Source organism: Anguilla rostrata, chromosome 5 (genome assembly GCF_018555375.3).
Source record: "Anguilla rostrata isolate EN2019 chromosome 5, ASM1855537v3, whole genome shotgun sequence".
NCBI classification, from domain to species: domain Eukaryota; kingdom Metazoa; phylum Chordata; class Actinopteri; order Anguilliformes; family Anguillidae; genus Anguilla; species Anguilla rostrata.
In genome coordinates this window covers 55,611,344-55,636,343 of record NC_057937.1, presented here as the reverse complement: position 1 = coordinate 55,636,343, position 25,000 = coordinate 55,611,344, and the positions used below count along the sequence as shown (strand labels likewise).

The 25,000-nt window shown below is 49.0% G+C and overlaps 1 long non-coding RNA gene across 1 annotated transcript in view; it reads left to right on the top strand.

Moving 5' to 3' along the window:
• Nucleotides 1-25,000, top strand: part of LOC135256135 (uncharacterized) — a 32,420-nt gene that overhangs the window by 611 nt on the left and 6,809 nt on the right. The window contains exon 2 of the long non-coding RNA XR_010330400.1: nt 2,052-2,123. This is a non-coding gene — a long non-coding RNA (uncharacterized LOC135256135). The remainder of the gene's footprint in view (nt 1-2,051; nt 2,124-25,000) is intronic.

Here is a 25,000-nt window from a genome sequence, read left to right as displayed (position 1 = left end):
AAACGCACCCATTATCCCGACATTTGCACGCATCACATGCAAAACTAATTTACTTGTAAGAAATTAAAAGTTCATTTTAATTGAGCTCGCGCTGCAGTATGCAAATGAGGAGTACATAATGTACATCGATGCGGAGACAACACGTTGGAAGCAAACTTAACCCCTTCCTGTCGAGAGGCGATGCCGTAAACAAAATGTAGGCTACTGTTTTGATTTTTTTTTAAAAGACCATTGTTTCGCATTTTGCTGCTCGGGACATTTCCAAATGCCGTCTTTGGTGAAACGTACATTTGAGAATGCACATTTAGCATCCCGATATTGTCATGTGAACCATGATATTGAAACGAAAATGATACTGATTTAGATGCTTGCTGGCGGCATAGCATCCCAATGTGAATTAATAACCTGATGCTTTTGTGTCCTGTCTCCATCTGAACGATCCCCGGAACCTTCAAGCGCACCGTCATTAAATAACCAGGAGAGAAAAATTAGGATTTTTTTTAGGTTGAAAAGCAGGGGCCGTGGCAACGGGGTTGAATTAAGAACCCTTTGTGTTGCCATTTTATGAAAAAATGTATTTGCATAATTTTTATTTATTAATGTCCTTTTTAATTTATTGCACAAAGAAAATAAATAGCCTAGAGTTGTTTTTTATATGAAAGATGCAAGGCAATTTTAATGTTTTAACTGTGATGGTCTTTATGATCACAGTGGTGCACAATCATAAAAACATACATAATTTGCATATTGTATGGCAGGGACATTGCTCTTGTAAAAATAGAATAATTGAATAATGTGTGTTTAATGATTCTGTGGAACCATTTAATATTTTATATTGGGCTGATTTATAACCTTTGGTTCACACAGTATCTGCAGCCAGCTGGAATTTGAAATGCACGCACATATTCCACCGTTCCCGATGCAATTTTTACAAGCAATGCATATTTATATGCGTTAAATATATGCTTATGAGCTTTTGTTGTACACAGTAACCGCGAACCCTTGCATGGCAACGAAAGAGCGGTCAATAAGAAAAGCAGTGAAGCGTTTCCTTTTTGGGACCATGGGGGGAATTCTCCAGGTAGGGGTCATAGGTCAAAGGTCAGAGAACCGAGTCGCAGCTGGCAGTATGAGTATGATGGAGCGGTGAGCACTTTTCTCCGTTTTTTTTTTCTTTTTTTTTTTGGATCTAGTGGATCCCCGGAGGTCCTTCGGCACGGACCGAAGGCCTGAACCCAGCTGACCCCCGTTGACCTGTCAGCGCCTCGGTAATACGGTCAATAGCCTCCCGAGTCACCTGAAGCGTGTCGGGGGGCCCCTTGGGCCCCGTATTGGCCAGGGGTGATTGGGTGGGAGGCACAAGCTGGGCAGCAGAGAGCAAAACCTCATTGGCTCACTCCCACGCCAGTGAGCGGGCCAGCTCCGAGCTACCGAGGCTACCAAGGCTCGCCGGAGCTAATCGTCCTGAGCGTTTGACGTCAGTATATCCACAGTCAATATATCCACAAGGCAGCTGGCTGACGTGGTTATTCCCAGGGCGGGTTCATCGTTTCCAAAGTCTCAGGGGTTTCATTGCACGCAGGCCAGGGTTTGGGACCCACAAAGGTGTGGTGTGGGGGGCGGCAGTGTAGTATAATGGGTAAGGAGCTGATCTTGTAACCTAAAGGTCGCAGGTTCGATTCCCATGGTAGGACACTGCCGCTGTACCCTTGAGCAAGGTGCCTAACCTGCATTGCTTCAGTGTATATCCAGCTGTATAATGTGTAAATGCTATGTAAATTTGTTCTGGATAAGAGCATCTGCTAATTGCCTGTAATGTAATGTGTTATAGAGTTTGGGATTGTATGATCAATGTATGTCTCGTTCTGTTTTGAGCTGGGCGGGCTTCGCACACAGGTAAGGCACCGCTCTCAGGTAAAAGAGCATTGCTTTAGAGCCGTTAAAGCTTTGCTTCGCAGGTGTGCCTGCCTGGGAGAGATCCTCCCCCCGGTGGGGCACTGCGCTGTTTTACTCGCCCTCCTGAAATAAACGATCTCGCTCCTGTGTTACAGCAAGCTCAGCGGGGTGAAGAAGCGGGTTCGCGTGTGGGATCTCACATCCAGCTTTCGTCCTAGACCCCTGAGGTAATAAAAACACTTTCAGGCTTGCCTGGTTGCAGGATGGACCCTGTGACTAAGACTTTGCTTTTTCATCAGTCTTTGTGAGATTGGGAATACATTTGATCTCTATTGGACTCTGTATATAAATTTGGTTTGGGCTGAATTATCACTGAACCTTTTACTGTACGCTGATGACCAGCTGCCATTAGCGATAGAGGTGCCAGCACTCCTGTAGTACTGTGTGGCCTTTACTGGGGGATGCAAGCTCTTCAGCTGTTGTCCTTTAAAATGTTAACTCAGGTAACTCAGGAGGTCTGATTGGCCATCCCAAATTGGGTGGAAGAAAGACAGTTAAATAGCAAAAATTGTTTTATTTATTTATTAATTTTTTTGTCACGTGGTCCGAGGAACATCACTTGCTCGGTCTCTGAAATTGTGAGGAGGAGCTAAGTGTCATTCAGAGCTGTGTGTCATTTTTAGTGGGTCAGAATTGTACCACACATCGCAAGACCCAGCACAGGAGGAGGAAGAGTGAGAGAGAGGAGAGAGAGGAGAGAGAGAGAGAGAGAGTTGTGTTGAGCTGGCACTCATTGGACCTTAATGAGGAAAGTGTGAGTTTGGCAGAGCCTGATAAAGGATCAATGAATCCATTTGGCTCACAGATGACAGGCAGCGCTGCTATGTTGGCAGGAAGACCAGAAAGGGCTGCTCTGTGTTGGCATGCCGTTAACAGGAGAAGTGATATTCTACACACACACACACACACACACACAAACACACACACACACACTCACACACACACACACACACACACACGCATGCATGCACACACACACTCACACACACACACACACACACACATACACACACACACACACACACACACACACATGCACACACATACACACACACACACACACACGTACAAACACACAAACACACACACTCACAATACTCCAGTATTCCTACTATACCATGAGTCTGGTAAACACCTTTTTGTGATCATCATAACCCCAATAAACCAGTATCCTGGTAATGAATACTTTCATGTGGCTGTTCTCTTTGTTAAATGGAATATTGAGTCATGTAAAACACTTTATTTAGAATATACCTCCCACCCAGAAATAAACATATTGCGTGCTCTGCTTTTCACTGAATCTCGGGGTCATAATTTGGGTCACCATTTTGTCACCTGCATTTTCATTCCTCAGCATGAGGTCATTGGAGCCCTCTCTGACCACACGTGTTAGACAGTTATCACATCACACCTCCCCAGTTATCCACGTACGTAAGTCAATTGCCACTTAACAATGATTGACACCACACTATCAGGAGCTGTATGCAGCCTGGTTACTAGAACTACAGACATGTGGAAGTAGCCTATTTTTATAATGTTGTGCTATATACAGTATATATTTATTTATAGACGGGTGACAAATTAAATTAAAACCCAGCATAAAGTGTCATAGGAAAGAGGTTTGGCAGTTTAGACTGTGACTGAATTTAAATCTTAAGTGACTTAGGTGCATTAACTGACTTAACTACTGCTTGTATATTTTCCATAGATTGCGTTGTTGCCGTTCTCGTTGTGTTAGTGTTAATCAGTTTAACCTTCAGGGTCCAAGTTGAACTATGCGCTTGTTCCCTGCACTTGGACCGGTACTTCTCTCTAGGGGTTTCGTCATACTTGTTCCTGGTTATGGTTATACACTTTGTTGTACGTCGCTCTGGATAAGAGCGTCTGCCAAATGCCTGTAATGTAATGTAAAAATTGTGATACATTTTTAAACAGGATATGGCAGAATACTACCTGCGCCGTCTAATTTTGCATGGCCGAGGTGGAGGCTGAACCTTGCTCTGTTAATGCGTTCCTTATAAACCTGTGCTTAAAAAACCTTTTTAATAACTCCCGAGAGTTTGTCAACTTCGGGGATATCGCTTGGTCAAATGCCACTCGCCACGGCCCCAACTGCATTTGGCATCGAGTCGCCGACGATTTCCTGGCACGCGTTCGACGTGTAACTTGCATTATCCGAAAAACAAATGTGGTCACATTGTTGACATCCTCCTGAAAAGTCCCACAGGAATTCCTTGATTCCATCTGCCAAGGAGCAGTAGAAATGTACACGTGTCAGCAAGGACTACTTTCAGATTTGGTGTAATCGATTTTCTGTGCAAAACAAAAGCATTCAAAACGTAACTGTCTGTGCCATCCGTTGACTTGACTGTGACCACAGACATGCAGTCAGCTGACTTGATCAGTCTGTTATATTTTCTTCATGTGTGTTGGCAGTCGGTGGTGTGTACTTCAGTCTAAGTTGTTTTGCAGACGATCTTTGCCCACAATTGATTACATGCTTACTGAGAACTGCCTGCCGTTTGGGGTTAGCCTGTTTTTCTTGCAGAATGTTTACGTTCAGAAATGAATTGGCCAAATTGCGGATGACATCTATCCTGTGCTCATGCCTCTCTTGTGCCTGGCTGACAGATAATCATGCCCTCTTCCTGGTCTCCGTACTACGATCTGTTGTTGTTTTGTCTGTACGTACGGATAAATTGTGAACTGTGCAGGATATATCAAATCCCTGTGTGTGCTTTGTTTTAAAAAGAGATGCTTTCTGAAAAGATACTGAAGAATGAGTGTTCGCAATAATCTGTTCTGCAAAAATTGAAAAATAGCACAAGACAATGCCAAAGAGTAGATCTCCCAAAAAAATATAACTTCAGGCATGTCCTTTACAGGGTTTATTTTGCTTTACAGCTTTGGAATACTAGTGATCCATACCATAAACAGGATATGGATCATTCTCTGGAATACTGAACACTGGGTGCATGTCAACCTAGTCATTGTATCTTTGGATAGCACAACATCTTAATTTATCTGTGGACTAACAGCATAGTTGAGCACCGGAGTTGTGCGACATCTTTTTACAGAATTTCAGAGGGGAATTTCAGGGTGTCACTGGATCAGGAGGTGTTGGGAGCAGTGATTAATTACCCAGAAGGCACTGCTTGCTTCAGGTTATTTGCTGATGTGCAGAGGTGCCCCCACCCCCCCCAGGAAAGGGAAGTCGTGCGGTGGGAGAAGCAAACAGCCTGCAGAGAAGCAGGGAATGACCCGCCAGGCATGCTGGGAAAAAGGCTGGCAGCGGCGCAAACCGAGAAACGGCTAACTCTCCGAAAATAAAAAAGGACAACAAACAGATAGACAGAGAGAGAGAGAGAGAGAGAGAGAGAGAGGCTGACAAAACCGCTTGTCGGAAATATGCCGTCTACCTCCTCTAAATTCAAATGCAAATGTGTTTTTCCGTTCCCCTCCCTCCCCTGCTCTACCTCTCTCTCTCTCTCTCTCTCACTCCCCCTCCCCTCATCTCCTCTCCTCTCCTTCCTTTTGTCTCAGAAATTAGTGAAGCAGAGTGCTCGTGCGGCTAATTACGTATTCAAATGAAAGAGGCTCGTTAATGTTGCACAGGGGAGAGTGGGGATGATTGGGAGAGAGGGTGATGGAATTGAAATGAGCGCTACGGTGTTCTGCAGCCAGCGGAGCGCGTCCCAGCAGATGTCACTTCCCGGGGGTGAGGGGGTTTGGGGGGGGCAGGGTGTGCTGGTGCAGCAGGGAGGTGAGAGGGGGGGGGGGTGTGCTGGTGCAGCAGCGGAGGTGGGGGTGGGGGCAGGGTGGAGGTGGGCGTGGGGGGGGGGGTGTGCTGGTGCAGCAGCGGAGGTGGGGGTGGTGTGTGGGGGGTGTTATGTAGGAGGAAGGCGGGGGGGTGAGTAAGTGAGTAGGGGTGGTGTCGGACAGGGGACACCCCCCCCCCCTTTCGACGGGCATCTGAAATCTACTGTTATTGTCTCAGCTGTAGAACACAAAGAAAAGCAAAAAAATAGTTGCAGAGATAAATAAAAAGAAGAAGAAGGAGGAGGAATGTTGCCTCTGATGAACAGGGGAGATGTTGCCGTGCCTCACAGAGAGAGTCAGTGAGTGTGCTGCTCGGCTGTGGCCCGCTGTGTTCCTCCCTGCGGATAATAATGGAGACGATTAAAGTAAAGTTACGCGCGAGGCTGCTGATGGAGATGCTTCGGTATGAATGAGTGATAAACGTGACGCGCGTGTTTTTGTTTTGAGTCGTTGGGATCGTGCGTGTGCCGAGCAGCGTTTTTTTACGATTTTGGCGGCACCGTCGTAAAAAGGCAAGCGTGTGGGGAGCGCGCCGAGCCAGACGGACCTGCAGATACCGTTTTTAGATTTGTGTAAATGTGTGTACGAGGGAACTCGAGTACTGCCTTTGGCAGATTTGCGTGTCGTTTCTGGGTGTGCTCTTTAAAACTTTATGGCTGAAGGCAGAGTAATGTTATCACATCCTTGCTAGTGCTCTGATTGCAAAAAAAAAAAAAAAAAAAGATATGCATCTGAGAACACATCGGTGCTGCTTTTATTGCTAACGTGAAACTTGTAGTCTTCGCCGTCTGTCATTCTGTTTCTGCATTTTCACGGTGAAAGGTGAAGCACATCCTGGTCATACAGGATGTGATGTATGGCGTATGGTCACACATGATGTGATGTATGGCGTATGGTCTTACAGGATGTGATGCATGGTTTATGGCCATACAGGATGTGATGTATGGTGTATGGTCTTACAGGATGTGATGTATGGCGTATGGTCACACAGGATGTGATGTATGGCGTATGGTCTTACAGGATGTGATGTATGGCGCGTGGTCATGCAGGATGTGATGGATGATGTATGCTCATACAGGATGTGATGCATGTGGTGGATCATTGATTATTTTGAAGTCGTTTTGCATCTACTGGTCCTGGGGCTCTTGTTAAGGTCAGGGTAATTATAAACTCCAGATAGCACCAGGGCATTTCAGCCCAAAACCTCGTACACAGACACAGATACATGCGCACAGACACACGCATGCATGCATACACACTCACATCCATGCACGCACACAGACACACACGTGCATGCACGCACTCTCCCTTACACACACACGCTCACATACACGCACACACACAGAAACACTCCCGATAAGCCACCAGCACACAGGCTTGCTCCGTGCGAGCCGTCCTGGGGGAGAGAGCCCCCCCCTCATGCTGTATTCATGGGGCGGCGCTGTAAGCCCCATGCCCCCAGGCCTGCACCCTCCTGCCCTGCAGGTATCATTAGAGTGGGCCGGTAAGGTCATTATTGATCCCCCCCCTGGCCTGCTAATGTTATGCATGCAGGTCCTTCACTTCCACACTGAGAACGTCCCTTCACTGTGCCACCATTCCCAATGGGACTCTGCAAAGACAGGACATGCATGCCCAAGAACGCTTGCTCACTCACACAGACACACATACACACACACACTGACTCTGTGTTAAGGGGAAACTGTTAGCACTTCAAAACACAGGTTGGTGCGTCCTGAATTGAGTTGAGCAGCGCTACACAAACATAACCTACTTGGCATTCACTTGAAATAGAACAAGGGCCTTCAACATGCACACACACACACACACGCACGCACACACACTGCTTTTCTCCCCATTTGTCTGGAGAGGCAGACAGTCATACTGAGTACAGATGGAGATTGGAGTCAACGCAGGTTTCTGTGCTTCTCAATTGCTGTGCTGCTCTGCATTGAAGTCCAACACTCTCTTCTCATGGATGACTGGGTCCAGTTGTTTGTGTGTGTGAGTGTGTGTGTGTGGGGGGGGGGGGGCAGAGAGTCTGCATCTGTGTGTGTGTGTGTGTGTGAGAGAGAGAGAGAGAGAGAGTGTGTGTGTGTGTGTGAGAGAGAGAGAGAGAGTCTGCGTGTGTCTGTGTGTGTGTGTGTGTGTGTGTGTGTGAGAGAGAGAAGTAGAGAGACAGAGTGTGTGAGTGTGTGTGAGAGGGAGAGAGAGTGTGTATGTGTAAGAGAGAGAGAGAGAGAGGGAGAGAGAGTGTGTGTGTGCGCGCGTCTGTGTGAGTGTGTGTGACAGTCTCTCAGTCTGTTAGGGAGCGGGGACTCTCAGGTGAGTTGTGATCAGGGCTGGGTACGCTGCAGGTGCGTTGTCTGTTTGAGAAATGGACAGAGGGAGGACTGTGATCCAGGTAGCATCATCTCAGCCCCTCCTTTACTTTCACTCCCTCCTTTTTATTCCTTTAGTCTGTCAATACACTCATTCTTCCTCTCCCCCCCACACTTTCTCTCTCATGTTCACTCTCTTTTGGTGTAATTCTTCCCTTTCTTCTTTCACTGTCTTCCTTCTTGCAAACAAAGTCATCACTATACTAACCCTCTCTCTCTTTTTTCCTTGCCCTCTTTCTTCTCTCTTTCACTCTCTTCCCTTTCTCTCTGATTCTCTGTATCTCCTTCTCGCTCTCTCTGTCTCCACCTTTCTTTAATTCTCTCTCTCTCTGTCTCCACCTTTCTTTCATTCTCTCCCTCCCTCTCTCTCCCTTCTTCATTCCTCCCTCCCTCTCTCTCTCTCTCCCTCCCTCCCTCCCTCCCTCCCTCTCTCATCCCCCCTTTTTTCTCCCCCCGGTTCTGACGGAGAGAGCTTGGCGGCGCTCCTAATTCGGCATGCAGACATTAATTCCGGAGCAGCAGCAGCTGGGCCCCTCTCTCCGCCCCCGAAGGCTCCTCCCTTAACGCGCGGCTTCGGAGGCCCGCCGCAAATTAACACCGTTTGTTCTGCGGAGCATGCCTCCTCCTCAACACTGCACGCATATCTTAGTGCTCCATGTTTGTCTTAAAAGACGGCGGGGTGGGGCGGGGGGGGGGGGATGGAAGGGGGGGGGGGGAATCGCCGCTGAAATAAAATAATGGCTATTTTATCATTATTCCTCATGTAAGATTAAAAAAAAAAAAAAAACAGTTCAAATGTCCCATTAAGAGGATTTGGTTATTTAAAATACTATTTTTTTGGGTCTCTGCCATCTCTGTGCTATTCATCCTTCATGGCCCTGCGCTGAGGTGGAATTAGCTATGGCCTCAGACCATATCAGAGCTGATAGATGCGCAATTTCCAAAACCACGGCAAATGCGTCAGTGCAGGCAACGCCTCGCTACACAAACAGCAGCCTCCAAACCGGTGAACACGCCTGCACCGTTTCAGATTGGATTCTCACACTCTGCAGACGAATACCTGTTTTCGTTAATGCTTTTTTTTTCTCTTCTTTTTTTTTCTACGTAAGGTGATGTATGGAGCATCACTTATCCCCTGTTTCAGCAGAAGCCCGGGCTCACCCAGGTGTGCTGTCTGCAGGGGGGGGGGGAGCGTGTGCGGAGAGCGGGCGAGGAGGAAGAGGAGGCTCACAATGCTCCTCTGTCTCCCCGCAGCAGGCCACAGACTAGCTGTTTTTGTTTTCTCTCTCTCTCTCTGGTCTGACTGGAATATTAAAGACAGGAGCGCCTCTGTGCTCTCCTGCGCGCCGTCAGGAGCCAGAGGTTACGCCGCTCGGCCCGGCGCGTCAGAGAGCCTCTGCTTTCAGCCCCACACCTGGAGCAGGGCCCGCCGTGTGAGTGTCTGAGATACACATATACATACACACGCATACACACACTCTCACACATATACACACACATATACACACACGCATACACACACTCTCTCACACTCATACACACACATATACACATACACGCATACACACACTCTCTCACACACATATACACACGCACGCATACACACACTCTCTCACACACATATACACACACGCATACACACACTCTCTCACACACATACACACACATATACACACACGCATACACACACTCTCTCACACTCATACACACACATATACACACACGCATACACACACTCTCTCACACACATACACACTCACACTCATACACACACACGCATACACTCATACTCATACACACACAAGCACACACTCACACACACACTCATACACACTCTCACACACATACACACTCACACACTCTCATACACACACGCACACTCACACACTCTCACACACACATACACACACACACACACACACACACACACACACACACACACACTACACCACACACAGCACACACACACACACACCACAACACACACACACACACGCACACACACACACACACACACACACACACACCACACCACACACACACACACACACACACATACCACGCACACACACACACACACACAAACACATACGCACGCACACACACACACACACACACACACAGAGCACACGCACACACACACACACACACACACACACACTCATACACACGCACGCACACACACACACACACACACACACAGCACCCGCTGTGGAGGTGTGACTTCAGTGTTACAGCCTGGCTCTCTCTACATAATTCGCAGACGGGTGATTTCTCTGACACTCTCCGGGTGATAACAGTGCTGGCTCGCCACCTCATTATCTCATTCCAGAGCATCTCTGCCATGGCCTGGTCTGCTGGGATATACTGTAGCTTACCGCAGGAGCGCGACACAGCGTGCGGGGGCAAGTACACACACTGACAGCTGACTGTAGGCACATGCACACGCCCCACACACATACACACACACACACACACAGAAAACACACAGAAACATACACACACACACACACACACACACACACACACACACACACACACACACACACACACACAGAAAACACACAAAAACATACACACACACACACACACACACACACACAAACACACAGAAACATACACACACACACACACACACACACAGAAACATACGCACACACACACACACACAGAAAACACACAGAAACACACACACACACACACAGATTCTTGGACTCCAGTGCCAGGCCTGCAAATAAATGTGACCTGCCTCCATGGTTCCCCCATACATTTAATTATGAGTCCGGTCTTATTAATCTTTATTAGTCAGTCATTTGCAGTGAATGGAATCAGGAGCAGTCCTGTGTGCTTCATGGTGCCAGTTTGTTTCCTGAGCTGCCACACCGGCAAACAGCAGACAAACAGGAAGTTCTCAGGGGAAGGGGGTGGGGGGGGTGGGCGGGGTCTGAGGGATGGGCCCACCTCTCTAAGGGCTCTGGGGGGGGGGGGAGGGGGGGAGCTGCGGAGCGCTGCGAAGCATCTGGTCCTCCGTGTTGTCTGTGTGATGTCATTGCCGCCGCCGTCGCCCGTCAGCTGGCAGCTTGGACTCCAGTCAAGTTTCGCAGGCTGCTGCTGCCGCCGCGCTCGCCGCCTTCCCGCTTACACTACCGCCGCCGCCGCCGCCGCCGATGTTTACCCTCGCTTCCTCTTCCTGTTTGGAATCCCCTGCTCTCCAGATGGCGCCGGGACGTGTTTGGGTTTTGTACACGGAGACCTGCTGTCGCCGCGAGTCTGCTTCACGACCCGAGAGGCTCCGCTCAGCGTTTCGGCACGGTCGGGTTCGCCGCTGGGTCTGGTTCACCGCTGGGTCGGGTTCGCGATCTGGTCGGGTTTGGTGCGGGGATGCTCCTCGCTGGCACGTTCACGGTGTTCTTATAAAGGGCGTGACCTTCACCTGCTGATTGGACCTCCCACTGGTCTTCATCTGCTTCTGTGCTCCACGAATAGACGCCCTGTATCCTCTTACTCCCCCACATTGAGGCTTACGTGCAGGTCACCTCCAGCGTCCATCAATAAATCAGCCAATCGTCAGCTTGATCGATCTGTCAGTCAATCAGTGCATCAATCTGGGTTGGTTTGGCATATTCAAGGACTTATTGCATCAGACCACTTTGCTATATATATATCATGGCAGAAGGGAGGAGTATTCACAGTTTACATGCTCATCTACATTTGAGAAACCCTTACGGATTTACCCAGTTCATTGTTGGAAATAAACCAAGTGCATTCGTACGCTTGATATGTGATCTCAGTGATATCTAGGCAGTTTGGCATTAATACCTTTATATGCTAACACATTGAAATTCTTGATTTGGACAGTTTTCATATGTCAAGCCATGTAATGGACTATAAATTAAGTTAACGTGATGTAAAATAGTTAATCATATTTTATTTTTTACATCGCAGACATTTGTTCATAAGAGAGTGCTCTGTCAAATGCAAAAAACAAACCCCCAACTCCAAGCCTTTCCAAATAGTCGCGTTGCAAACTCACATGCCGTCCGGGTGAGTCATGTAAAATGAGGACTCCAGCATGCCCTTCACAGTTACCCAGAAGCAATCGAAGGAAAGTAACTACATCTCGTTCTGATTGGACTCTGCCATCCCCCAAAACTCCAAGGCCTCGCCTCCTTCCCAAAAAAACTCTCCAGGCAAGCGCGTGCTCCTTTGCTCCGTGACATTTAGTGACGGACCCCTTCAGCGCCGACGGAGAGGGTCGCGGAATGGCGCCGTTGTCAAGAGCACCCAGGGAGGAAATTGCTTACTGGAGAAGATTGTGGCCCCTCCATCAGGGCTAATCTACACGATGTACCTTCTGGAGGACAATCTTGCGTTTTCTAGGGGGGCCTAACCTCACAAATAGAAATCCGCCGGCAACTTCTTTTCTTTTTCTTCCTCCCCCCCCGCACCCCCCCACCCCCCCCACCCCCCCAATGTGGCACGTCGTAATAAAGAGCAGAGGAGGGAACATGTCGAACAGGCTTCCGGTAGCGCAGCCCGAGTGAAATGTGCAATGCGGGCGGGACAAGGGGGCAGTTTAACCCAGGTTGCTGTGAGTGACCCCGCTCCGTATTCTTACGTGCCCCTCTCACGGGCGGGGGGCACGCTGGCTCAGTCAGTCTCGGTTTTTCACCAAATAGTTTGTTTGGGGGGTTTGTTGGCAGGGCAACTGAGCAGATTTGAGATTCTGGCTTACAAGCTGGAAGGACGTGCAGTGCCCGTCTCTGCCTTGTATTTAAGCACATGAAGATAGAGGATTTCTCCCCCCCCCCCCCCCCAAAAAAAAAGAGCCATTCAATTCAGCAAACCATGTTCAACTGACTGTCCTATTCACTGCACAAAAACAAGTCTTAACATGTGTTTTACTCTTGTAATGCGACTTCAAATATTAACTTGTTTAAAGTTTATCTTTGCTTGATGAGTGAAATGAGTGTCTTACCCCGCTGGCAAGTCTTGAACTGAGTGAAACTGTCTCGCCTCATTGGAAATCTTTTTGTTTTATTTCGAAAAAAGTGATAGAAGTAAGATTTTAAGTCTAAACGTGAGACTAAAAAAAATCTTGTTAAGATTGACTTATTTAGCGGCTTGTACAGTGCACCAATCTGTGGCCAGTTTGGTGTAAAATTGCCACTGGTTCACAGGTGAAGAAAGGAGGGAAAATAGACAGCCGGTGAAGAGATTACCTTTTAAAGGTTTGCCAGCCAGCAGGGCGTGTGGGCATCCCGGTTGGGGGGGGGGGGGGGGAACAGGAGATCAGATTGGTGCTCTGTGCCCTCTAATTCACCAAAACAACAGCATGCCTCTCAATCTTCTCTGCAGTCACTCCCAGATCACTGGAGTGCCTTGAGCTTTGTTTTACCTCTCTATCTCTCTCTCTCTCTCTTACATGCCTGTCCATCCATCCATCCATCCATCCATCCATTATCTATACACGCTTATTCCTGGTCAGGGTGGTACTGGAGGTACTGGAGCGTAACCCAGCTTGCATTGTGCGAGAGGCAGGAATGCACCCTGGACAGTTCGCCAGTCCATCGCAGCATTTCCGCGTGTGAAAATAAAAAATAAAAAATAGTGATTTAACTACAGATTTCTCACCAGATCTTTTTCTCCTAGGCTGCCCTCACTGGCCAAGTTCTCAGGACCGACTTGAAGCGAAATCTCCGTCAAAACTGAGCAGTGTAATCACACGAAATATGTTCCGAGTCACCGTTTCCAAACCAGCGAGTCGATTTGCAGCATCGTTAGATCACTGAACGTACGTTAAGCACATGGTTCCGCAGCCTAGAACCGTTCGGCAAATCACGAAGGCATGCAGATGCCATCCGTGGCAAGCTGTACAATATCACACAAACTAGAGAGAGAGAGAGAGAGTGAGAGAAGGAGAGTGTGAGAGAGAGAGGGGGAGAGGGAGAGAGAGAGGAGAGAGGAGAGGAGAGGAGGGAGAGAGAGAGAAGAGGAGAGGGAGAGGAGGAGAGTGAGGGGGGAGAGGAGAGGAAGAGGAAGAGAGACACAGAGAGGCACAGAGAGAGAGAAAGAGAAAGAATGAGGGAGAGAGAGAGGAAGAGGGAGAGAGAGACACAGAGAGGCACAGAGAGAGAGAGAAAGAGAGAAAGAATGAGGGAGAGACAGAGGGCCTGGGAGAAAGAGAGAAAAGACGGAGAGCCAGTCGCTGCACGGCCTGCTGGGACGGCTGGTATAGAAGAGCTGGGGTGGTCATGAATACTGCATGAGTAAAGCGCGCGCGGAGGGCCACTGCTGTAACATCTGGCCCTGTCCCGCTGGGACTCCTGCGCTGAGGAAGCTGCAGCTTCAGGGGAAATAACTGCCACTAAAAACCCAGCGATATTAAAAAAAAAGCGTGTGGCTTTTGTATCGTAGAGCTGACTCCCTTAACTGATTCGCGATTAGCACAGGCAACAACGACGTACACAAAAAAGCGGACTTTTTAAATGCTGATTTGAGAGGATGGCGGGTAACGTATGTCGTTTACTTTTGACGCACACAGTTGGCCTTTCAGGTATTTGGGAGTTAACATTGTTACCATCGTGCTAACTGGGGTCTTCAAAAGACCTGGACTGAAAAGTTTGCCTTGGTTCACAATTATAAAGGGGGGGGGGGCTGCGTTTGCTCAGTGACCACAATTTTGTGCTACACCCCTGTACATGATTATAATGCAGTATAACCTCTATCTTCGCTAAGTTATAGTGGCTGGTTGTAAAATAACGTTCTTTTTTGTCCCAAAAGTGTGTTTATTGCTGTGAACTGCCTTGCTTTCACCAGGCGCAAAGGACAGTTATGACCCCTGGGCACATGACCCTCAAGTCTTCAAGGTTTGTTTGGATTTATTGTGTTTTTTAGTTACAGGAATTTGTGCTGATTGGTTTATTGTCCGCATAGAAAAGTGTGTGTGAGAAAGGGATGACTGAATAAAAAACAGCCTTGATCCTGGTGTGAAAGGAGATATTAAAGAGAAAGAGAACGATAACAAAGGAGAAGGGAGCTACAAAAAAAAAACACTATAAACTGGAACCAGAAAACTTGAGTGCAATCAGGCCCTTTAAAAAATGGTTATATGTTGGGCGAGCGTTTCTTCACTAGTAGAGATAAAATGGCAGAAATTGGCCCCTATGACCACAGAACACAGACTGTGTGACTACAGCCTGGTCACTGAGAAAGCCTGTTCTTAGAAGGTCCGGATGCCCAAGGTTGCGGTCAGGCGGAATTGCGACAGCAGTGAACTTCCTCTTAGGCTGTATTTTTTTAAAAATGAACTAGAAACCGCACCAAAAAATGTGAAAAGAAAAAAAAAGAATGTTTCTGAAAGTTTGAAATCTCTCTACCTCCCTCTGCCTTAATTTGAAGTGATGACAGATTCAGAAAAAAAAAAAGAGCTGTCAGCTTTCGCCGGTCGGTACCGGGAGCGGGTCTGTCGGCAGCGCCGGCTGTGCGGAACGCCGCGGCTCCTGTCAAAAACCCGAGGAGCGCGGCGTGGCGCGGACGCCCACGTGGCGCCATCTTGGATAATCATCGCGGAAGGGAAGGGCTTTCACCTCCCGGCTCGAAAGGAGTTCACAATTACAGCGGCTTTGTGTGCCTCTCTCCTCCCGCGGCTGGCCGTGCTGGCCGTGCGCTCGGGGGGGATGCATTTCGTTTGTTCGTTTGTTTGTTTTGCCTGCGTGGGCCAATGACAGAGAGGAGGAAGACAAAGGGCTAATGGGCCTTTGGATAATGAGGGCCGCTCTCCGGGATCCCATTTTGCCCGTTGTCTGTCTGCGCGTAGCAGCCGTGCCAGAGTCTCAGATGGCGGGGTCGGTGCGTCCGCGCTCACTTCTGCGTGAAGAGCGATGATGTCGTAAAACATCTCTGGGCCCCATCGAATGGCAAATATGAACTTAAAACTCAGACTGAGAACTAGAACTCGCTCGTCAGTGCAAGTCCCACAGTAAATACGTACTCCAAATGGTGGGAAAAACAACAATTATTTTTGAAACAACTTTCCACTTTTTTTGTTTCTCTCCCAATTTGGCAAGCACAGTAATAACTGGTGGTATGTACCGTTGCTTAAAATGTCCTCCATCGACACGTTATTTTTCAAACATTAATGCTGCAGCTGAACTGAGCAGTCATTGCAGAATCAGTCCAGATTCACCAGGTGATATTGAGCAGTTCAGTGATGGAATGATGAAATGATGAAATGATGAAATGATGGGGTGAAGGACAGGGCCCAGCACAGACTTTTTTGTGAGGCATATGCTGAACCGGGGGGAGGGGGGAAGGTGGGTCTGGGCGGGTTTGGCTGAGATTTCTGCTGTGAACTTGGGGGAATGATGGGGGGTGGGAGCAGGGTGGTGTATTTCGATCGCGACGAGAGGAGGGGAGGTTGCGATTGCAAAGGGCACCTGTGCTTTACAGAATTGCTGCAGCCAAAACGGCACCCGAAAGGGCATAATTATTTTTTGCCATTCATTAAAAAAATAATTTAGAAAAACGCGAAATAATGCTTTTAAAATAGAAAAACAAGAACAAAATCTTTTTATGGACCTTCTGATTTTTGAATAATTTTCTTTTTCTTTGCATGCTGGTTTGGTCCACATGACTTGGCCTCCGGTCTCAGATCTGAATTAGGAACTGGCGTGATTGGGAGCATTACAGGTATGGATTACAGGTGACTGGGATTTCTTTAGTATGCAGCTCTTGCCGCACTCCTTCGCTTTTCTGAACATCTTGCCTGTCAGAATAACACCTTTAAATAAGACTGTTTCATTGTAAAAAAAAAAAAAATCTGTTTGTTTGCATGCGCTAGAATGGGACAGTTGTCTCCTTTTAAAAAAAAAAGAAAAAATATTATCACCGACTTGCACCGTGAAATTATTCTGAAATGTGTCTATTTTGTTGAATGGGTTTTATTTAGCTGTTTGGCAGATGTCTTGTATTTATTTATTTTTTTTACTTATTTTCTTCGCGTGCAAAATATCGCAAGTGCTTTCAGCGTGTCTGGCAAGGTCACCACACCTCTCAGCATTCTAATTATTGTGAACCATTTCTGCATATTCATTTTGAACCTTGTTTCTTTTTCGTGAGGCCCAGAATTAAACTTTTGAAAATGGCTCCTTGTTTTCTGTCGTTGACTGATCCATCCCAAGGCCTTTTGCAGCAGTTAAGAGCCTTTTCTCTCTCCCTCTGTGAACAATGAGTCTCTTTCAGGCACAAAAAAAACAAGGTTACTCTAAACCTTCTGCTTCATTTTAAGAGAAAAGTACTGATTTGAAAACACCGCTTATTTTCGTTTGCACATTAATCCGATTCAGTCGGACGTAGCTGTTTCATTTACTCGCTACCATTCTTCTCTGGCATGTTTTTAAAACCCTGCAGTAACATTTGTGTGTTAAGTGTTTATATTTGAAGCCATAATTCCCATTGAAAAATGCCTGCTGGTTGACACTGGGAGATTGACCTCCCACAGTAAAGAGGACTACATTCTGAGGCCTTCACTATGTGTATGTGGACAGAGTGTAGCACAGTGGGTAAGGAACTGGGCTTGTAACCGAAAGGTCGCAGGTTCGATTCCCGGGTAGGACACTGCTTGTGAAAACGCTTTGCATTCACGAACAATAAACATTAAATATTGTTTCTGTCTTTTGAGAGAGAACACCACAGACAAACTACTGTACACTGTGGACAGACACACAAACACATAAACGCAACCATACACATACTGTACACACACACACTCACTCAGAGAGATGCACATCTATCTACTGCACACACAGACTCCGGGGAAATACTGGTGTGTCATCACAAAGGCAACTCCCACACACATTTTAGCCCACAGAGAAAGGCACAGTGATTTGCAGATTCATTTCTGTACCACTGTGAAGGCTTTGCTCCAGCTATAGGAAGCTTTTAGATTTTACGTAATAAAATAAAAAAATTTTAAATTAAAATCTTTTTATTTTTTGACTGACCTTTTTGTTACCTGCAGTGAGAGTGAGAGTTCAACACTGCCACACACAAAAAAATATTCCTTCGAGTGAATTTAAATTTGTCTCATTTGACACAGTTTCTGTGGTTACACACATCAGATATTATATTTGTATTATTTACTATGCTTCTTTATTTTTTTTTGACTGGTATCCTTGGGAAGGAATCTGAACATGGTGGCGGGGGGCGGGGGGGGGGGGGCAGCCTCTGTCGGCTGAATGGTATGCGTATGGGCGTGCGTGCTAACTTGAGCTCCGCAGTTTAACTTCAAACACCTTTCCGCAGTGTTTATTAATGCCGTGAAGGCACACAAAAAAAAAAATAGGATAAAAGATGGCTGAATTAGAGAGCGGTGCATTTTAACCCTGACGCACGTCTTCTGTGAGCGGGACCGTGTGACGCCCTGTGCTCTCCGCATAGTCCTAATTAAACAGAAGCTGTGAGTGCTCATGGCTGTGAACACTTTGCACTCGTAAACAATGCCGAGTAAAAAATTCACAGCCTGTCATTCCTTTCAAAACGTGAAGATGTTGCATGAGTGTGTGTGTGTGTTTGTGTGCGTGTGTGCCTGTGCGGCTTGTGTGTGGGTCTGTGCATGTAACTGTGTGTGCGTGCATGCGTGTGTGTGTGTGTGTGTGTGTGGCAGTTTAGTTCCTAAATAATTTGGATGTGTTACCATTCACACTTTGTCATAGAGGATTTTGACTTTCCTTGACCCAGCTTCTTAATTTTATTGTCACAATCTGTAGTATTAGAAAATCTGGTGGCAGCTAGTATCTTTCATACACCATAATCACACCCATCAAAATGTCCTTGTGCATAAGTGTTCCTCCCATTATTCCAATTCAGTCCAATTTACAACAAGTCTTTGTTGTTTGAAGACCAATGCAATTATACACTGATAAACTGATGCCGTTGCAGCTATAATTTTTGTGTGTGCGTACATGCATGTGTGCATAGGTGCATGAGTGTGTGTGCATGTGTGTGTGTGTGCATGTGCATGTGCATGAGTGCATGCGTGCCTGCGTGTGTGTGTGTGTGTGTGTCTGTATGTATGTGTCTGTGTGTGTGTATGTGTGTGTGTGTGTGCAGGTATATTTGAGTGCGTGTGTGTGTCTGTATGTGTGTGTGTGTGTGTGTGTGTGTGTGCAGGTATATTTAGTGTGTGTGTGTGTGTGTGCGTGTGTGTGTCTGTGTGTGTGTGTGTGTGTGTGTGTGTGTGTGTGCTGTGTGTGTTGTGTGTGTGTGTGTGTGTGTGTGTGTGTGTGTTGTGTGTGTGTGCGTGTGTGTGTGTGTGTGAGATGAAGAGAGGGGAACTATGGCGGTTGGAGTGTCGCTCTCCTCCGCTCCTCTCCCTCCTGATTAAATCAGCAATTCAGATAAATTGTTGGTCTGTTTTGCTGCAGACATGGCGAGTAAATTAAAAGCAGTGGCTGACAGAGGACCATATGGCACGAGTCTCTGAGAGAGAGAGAGAGAGAGAGAGAGGGGGAGAGAAAGGAAAGATTAATTGATAATGGCGGCTCCTTCCCCACCTCTGATGGCGGTGTGCGCGCGGATGCGCTGTCGGAATTTGAACAGCAGGTCCGCGCCCTAAAAACCGAGAGAGAACACCGCTGCGACCAGGTGGCCCGTGTGTCCGGGGCGTCCGCGCACCTCCAGAACGTGACTCCCCCATCCCCCCCCTCGCGTGCGCGTGAGTCCTCTGTCTCCGGTCACCTCTCTCCGCACCGCACCACACCACACCCGTCTCGTTTGTTTTGGTGTTTACGTCCTCTGACGTGTTTCCGCTCCGATCCCAGGCCCCGCTGCGGTGGCTTATCTCGAGGCGGCTTGTCATTTTTGACCTCAGACCTTCAAAGGTGGTGCTGTGGTGACGACAAGATGCATCAGTCGCAGGGGATAATGGATGTTAACGGAGGTCTGGACAGCACACGTGACACATTGTCGCCCATTGGGAAGGAAAAAGGTCTTTTTGCTTCAAGCCCTCAGTGCTCCCTTATAAACAGGGAAAAGTGCTGCAAATCTGCCGCTAAGCAGTGCAGGGGGTCGTTAGTACTATGTCTGCGGGCTTCTCTCTCTCCCCCTCTCTCTCTCTCTCTCTCTCTCTCTCTCTCTCTCTCTCTCTCTCTCTCTCTCTCTCTCTCCCTCTCTCTCTCCCAATGCTTTTAATTTCAGGGTGAACAGGGGTGCAGAAAGCAGCACGCTGCTGCTAATGTCTTCGTCTCTTTTTAAAAAAAAAAAAGTAACTTGCTATGCTGACTGAGGCAGGCGTGAGCTGGGCTGCCAAACCTGGGGAGAGAGAGAGAGAAAGATAGATAAAGAGAGAGAGAGATGTATAAAGACAGGGAGAAAGATAGATATATATATATACAGAGAGATACATTGGGAGAGAGATAAGATAAACAGATAAAGAGAGAGAGAGAGACAGAGAAAGCAAGAGTGAGAGAGAGATAGATACAAATATTCTGAGAGAGACATAAGGAAAGAGATATAAAGAGAATGAGAGAAAGATAGATAAGAAGAGAGAGACAGAGAGGGAGAGAGAGAGGGCCAGAGCAAGAGAGAGAGGGGGACAGAAAGAGAGCGAGAGAGAGAGAGAGAGAGAGAGAGACCACTCGGGGGAAATCAGCACTCTCTACACATAAACAGATTCATCAGCGGGCCCTGACAAGGAACCCACTGCATAAAGATTAGCCCACGAGTATGAGGAGGGAGAGAGGGAGGGAAAGAGGGAGGGAGTGAAAGAGAGAGGGAGTGGGAGTATGATACAGACAGACAGACAGACAGACAGGGACCCTTCATCACGAAGATTCGGAAAATCAATGCGTGCAAAACTCAGTGGCCGCTCAAGACGAGCTGACGTGTGATATGGCTGTGGTGATAATCGGTGGGTGTGTGGGTGGGTCCTGGGGAGGGGGGGGGGCTGGTTTCCTCCGTGCTGAACTCACGCGGCGACATTAGCATTCGTCTGCGATGAAGACGCACGGATGGCTTGTTGTGCGGTGGGACGCCCTCTCGCTCCGCTGCAGCTTCCATTGTCATGCGGCTTCCCAGGCAGAGGTGGGTAAGAAGGGGGGGGGGGGCGGTGAATTTCGACACAGCTGTGTGCGTGTGCGATGGCGGTACTAACGCTGAGGCGAGGGGGCGGGGGGGTGTGTCTGCCCGCCGCCACCGTAACCCAACCCCCCCCCCCGGCGACGGGAACTGACTGACAGGCGTGTGGTTGGACCCCGGCGGCGCGGGGGCGAGAGGACGGAAGCCCCCGGCGTGTCGGATCGGGGGGGCCGCCGGCCAATCGCGGCCCGGCCCTCCGCGTGCTGTAGTGCGGCACGGCCGGGGGGGGCCGTAGGGGAAGAGGGGAGCGGGCGGGGGAGGCTTAGAGGAAGAGGGGAGTGGAGGCTGGGGGAGGCGTAGAGGAAGAGGGGAGCGGAGGCCTGGGGAGGCGTAGGGGAAGAGGGGAGCGGAGGCCAGGGGAGGCGTAGAGGAAGAGGGGAGCGGAGGCTGGGGGAGGCGTAGAGGAAGAGGGGAGCAGGAGGCGGTGGGGGAGGCGTAGGGAGGAGGGGAGCGAGGCTGGGGGAGGTGTAGAGGAAGAGGGAGCAGAGGCGGGGGAGGTGTAGAGGAAGAGGGGAGAGGCTGGGGGAGGTGTAGAGGAAGAGGGGAGCAGAGGCCGGGGGAGGCGTAGAGGAAGAGGGGAGCAGAGGCCGGGGGAGGTGTAGAGGAAGAGGGGAGCAGAGGCCGGGGGAGGCGTAGAGGAAGAGGAGAGCAGAGGCTGGGGGAGGCGTAGGGGAAGAGGAGAGCAGAGGCTGGGGGAGGAGTAGGGGAAGAGGAGAGCAGAGGCTGGGGGAGGCGTAGGGGAAGAGGGGAGCAGAGGCTGGGGGAGGGTAGAGGAAGAGGGAGCGAGGCTGGGGAGGCGTAGGGGAAGAGGGGAGCAGAGGCGGGGAGGGTAGAGGAAGAGGGGAGCGGAGGCTGGGGGAGGCGTGAGGAAGAGGGGAGCAGAGGCCGGGGAGGCGTAGGGAAGAGGGGAGCGGGCTGGGGGAGGCGTAGAGGAAGAGGGGAGCGGAGGCCGGGGAGGCGTAGGGAAGAGGGGAGGCGGTGGGAGGCGTAGAGGAAGAGGGGAGCGGAGGCTGGGGGAGGCGTAGGGAAGAGGGGAGCGGCTGGGGGAGGCGTAGAGGAAGAGGGGAGCGGAGGCTGGGGGAGGCGTAGGGGAAGAGGGGAGCGGCTGGGGGAGGCGTAGAGGAAGAGGGGAGCGGCTGGGGGAGGCGTAGGGGAAGAGGGAGCGGCTGGGGAGGCGAGAGGAAGAGGGAGCGGCTGGGGAGGCGTAGGGAAGAGGGAGCGGCTGGGGAGGCGTAGAGGAAGAGGGGAGCGGCTGGGGAGGCGTAGGGAAGAGGGAGCGCTGGGGGAGGCGTAAGGAAGAGGAGCGGCTGGGGAGGCGTAGGGAAGAGGGGAGCGGCTGGGAGCGTAGAGGAAGAGGGGAGCGGCTGGGGAGGCGTAGGGAAAGGGGAGCGGCTGGGGAGGCGTAGGGGAAGAGGGGAGCGCTGGGGAGGCGTAGAGGAAAGGGGGAGCGGCTGGGGAGGCTAGGAAGAGACGCTACTAACACACCACGCAGCGTACCAGGAGAGAGCGACACGCCGCACAAACTCACTCATTCAGATCATCAACCCACCACCACACCCGCCACCGCCACTGCCACACACACACACAGACTACAAAATGCACCCCCCCCCCACACACACCCACCCACCACCACTGAACCCACACACACACCCACAGACACACACACGCTCGCAGACACACTCACACACACCCGCCCCACCGCCACTCCACCCACACACACACTCACACACACACACACCCACAGACACACACACGCACACCACACCCGCCCACCCCACTCCACACACACACACTCCACCCCCAAACACGCACACACACACACACCCACATGCCCACATCTCCTCAGTTCCAAAAACATAGACCAAAAATTTCATATTCATATACCAACAAGGCTGTACATTCACATTTCAGAGAGAGAGAGAGAGAGAGAGAGAGATAAAGAGGGAAAGATAGATAAAGAGTGGGGGGAGAGAAAGAGAGAGAGAAAGAGCGGACTGTACACCGGACAGTATATCATCCAAACCGCAGCAATAAACAAAGCAAACAGCTCAAGTTAATATAAGATATTAAGAATCCAGCCATTTTCCCCAAGGTGGCATATTACTTCCTGCATATAGCATGTTATTAAGTGGGTGAGATCATTAATTGTCCACCTGTTGCCCTTGACCACGTTATATCCCAGGTTTCCTGTAAATTGCAAACGAGTTAACACTTAAAAATGTTATTACATTACCGGCATTTAGCATACGCTCTTATCCAGAGCGACTTACACAACTTTTTAAATAGCATCCATTTATACAGCTGGATATACATTGAAGCAATGCAGGTTAAGTACCTTGCTCAAGGGTACAACGGCAGTGTTCTAAATGCAAACACACAGCATCCCAAACAGCAAGTACATCAAACACCAAGCATCCCAAACACCCAGCATCCCAATCTCCAAGCTCCTCAAGCACCTAGCATCCCAAACACCCAGAATCCCAATCTCCAAGCTCCTCAAGCACCTAGCATCCCAAGCAAAGCATTAATATAATATTTTCCAATTACTGAAATTATGCAACTAGTCCCACGGAGCACCTTTAATGTTAAGGAATCGTGGACCTGATAGCAGTTGCCTTGATGCATAAGACACTTGAGTGTTTTTCTTCCCATCAAACAGTATTTTTTTCACCTCACTGTTTGCTTTTTGGGGGCCAAATTTTCTGTTTTGTTGCTTGGTAAAGCCTCTTTGTCTCAGTTCGCTGTAAACAGTGCTATTCAAAGAAAATTGATTTGGTTTGATTTAACTTTTTATTTTCATTCTTATTTATTTATGCGCTCAATGATTTATTTATTTTGATGAACGAGCTGTTCCAGGAATGGTCTTTCAGACTGCCAGCTACCCGAATCCAGCTGCGAAGGGAAAATATCACGCATAATTAATTAGCTAACTTAATTGCTTTTGGTAAAAGCTTTTTCTTCTGGTCAACACAACACAACAGCTTTATATCTAGAGTTCAACTATATATAGTCTAAGGTGCTAGAGGCAGAGAAAGTGAGCTGTCAAAATGAGGATTTTGATGATTGACACTACCTTCCCCCTCATGATTGACACTACCTTCCCCCCTCACTCCTTAACCTCTGTTCTCTGTGATCATCGGGAGGGGGGCCCCCCATCTCCTTTGAAGTCCTCACTGGTGTCCCACCACAATCAGTGGCAGAGCTGCCTCCATAAAATATTAAAAACACCGCATTGATATTTTCAGCTGATTGGCAGTGACGGGCCATGAGGTGAGCAACAACACAGAGAGAGAGGGAGAGAGAAGGAGGGAGAGAGAGAGAGAAGGAGGGAGAGAGAGAGAGAGAGAGAGGAGGGAGGGAGAGAGAAGCAGGGAGAGAGAGATGGAGGGAGAGAGAGGAGGAAGAGGAAGAGGGAGGAGGAGGGGGGAGGATGGGGAAGAGAGAGAGGATGAGGAGGAGGAGAAGGAGGAGGAGAAGGATGGGAAAGAGAGAGAGGGGGGGAGGAGGATGCAGACAGACAGACAGTATCAGATTGTCAGATTGTTTCCCCACTGCTATTCCTTCAGATCCGTGTATATTCCTCCATCTCCACTCTCCCGGCGTACACCTGCGCACTGCTGGGAGGGTCACGGCCGTTTGGAGCGTCACGGCTTCTCACTCCATCTCCATTCTTACACTTCAGTCTCACACCCCGCGCGGTCAGGGAC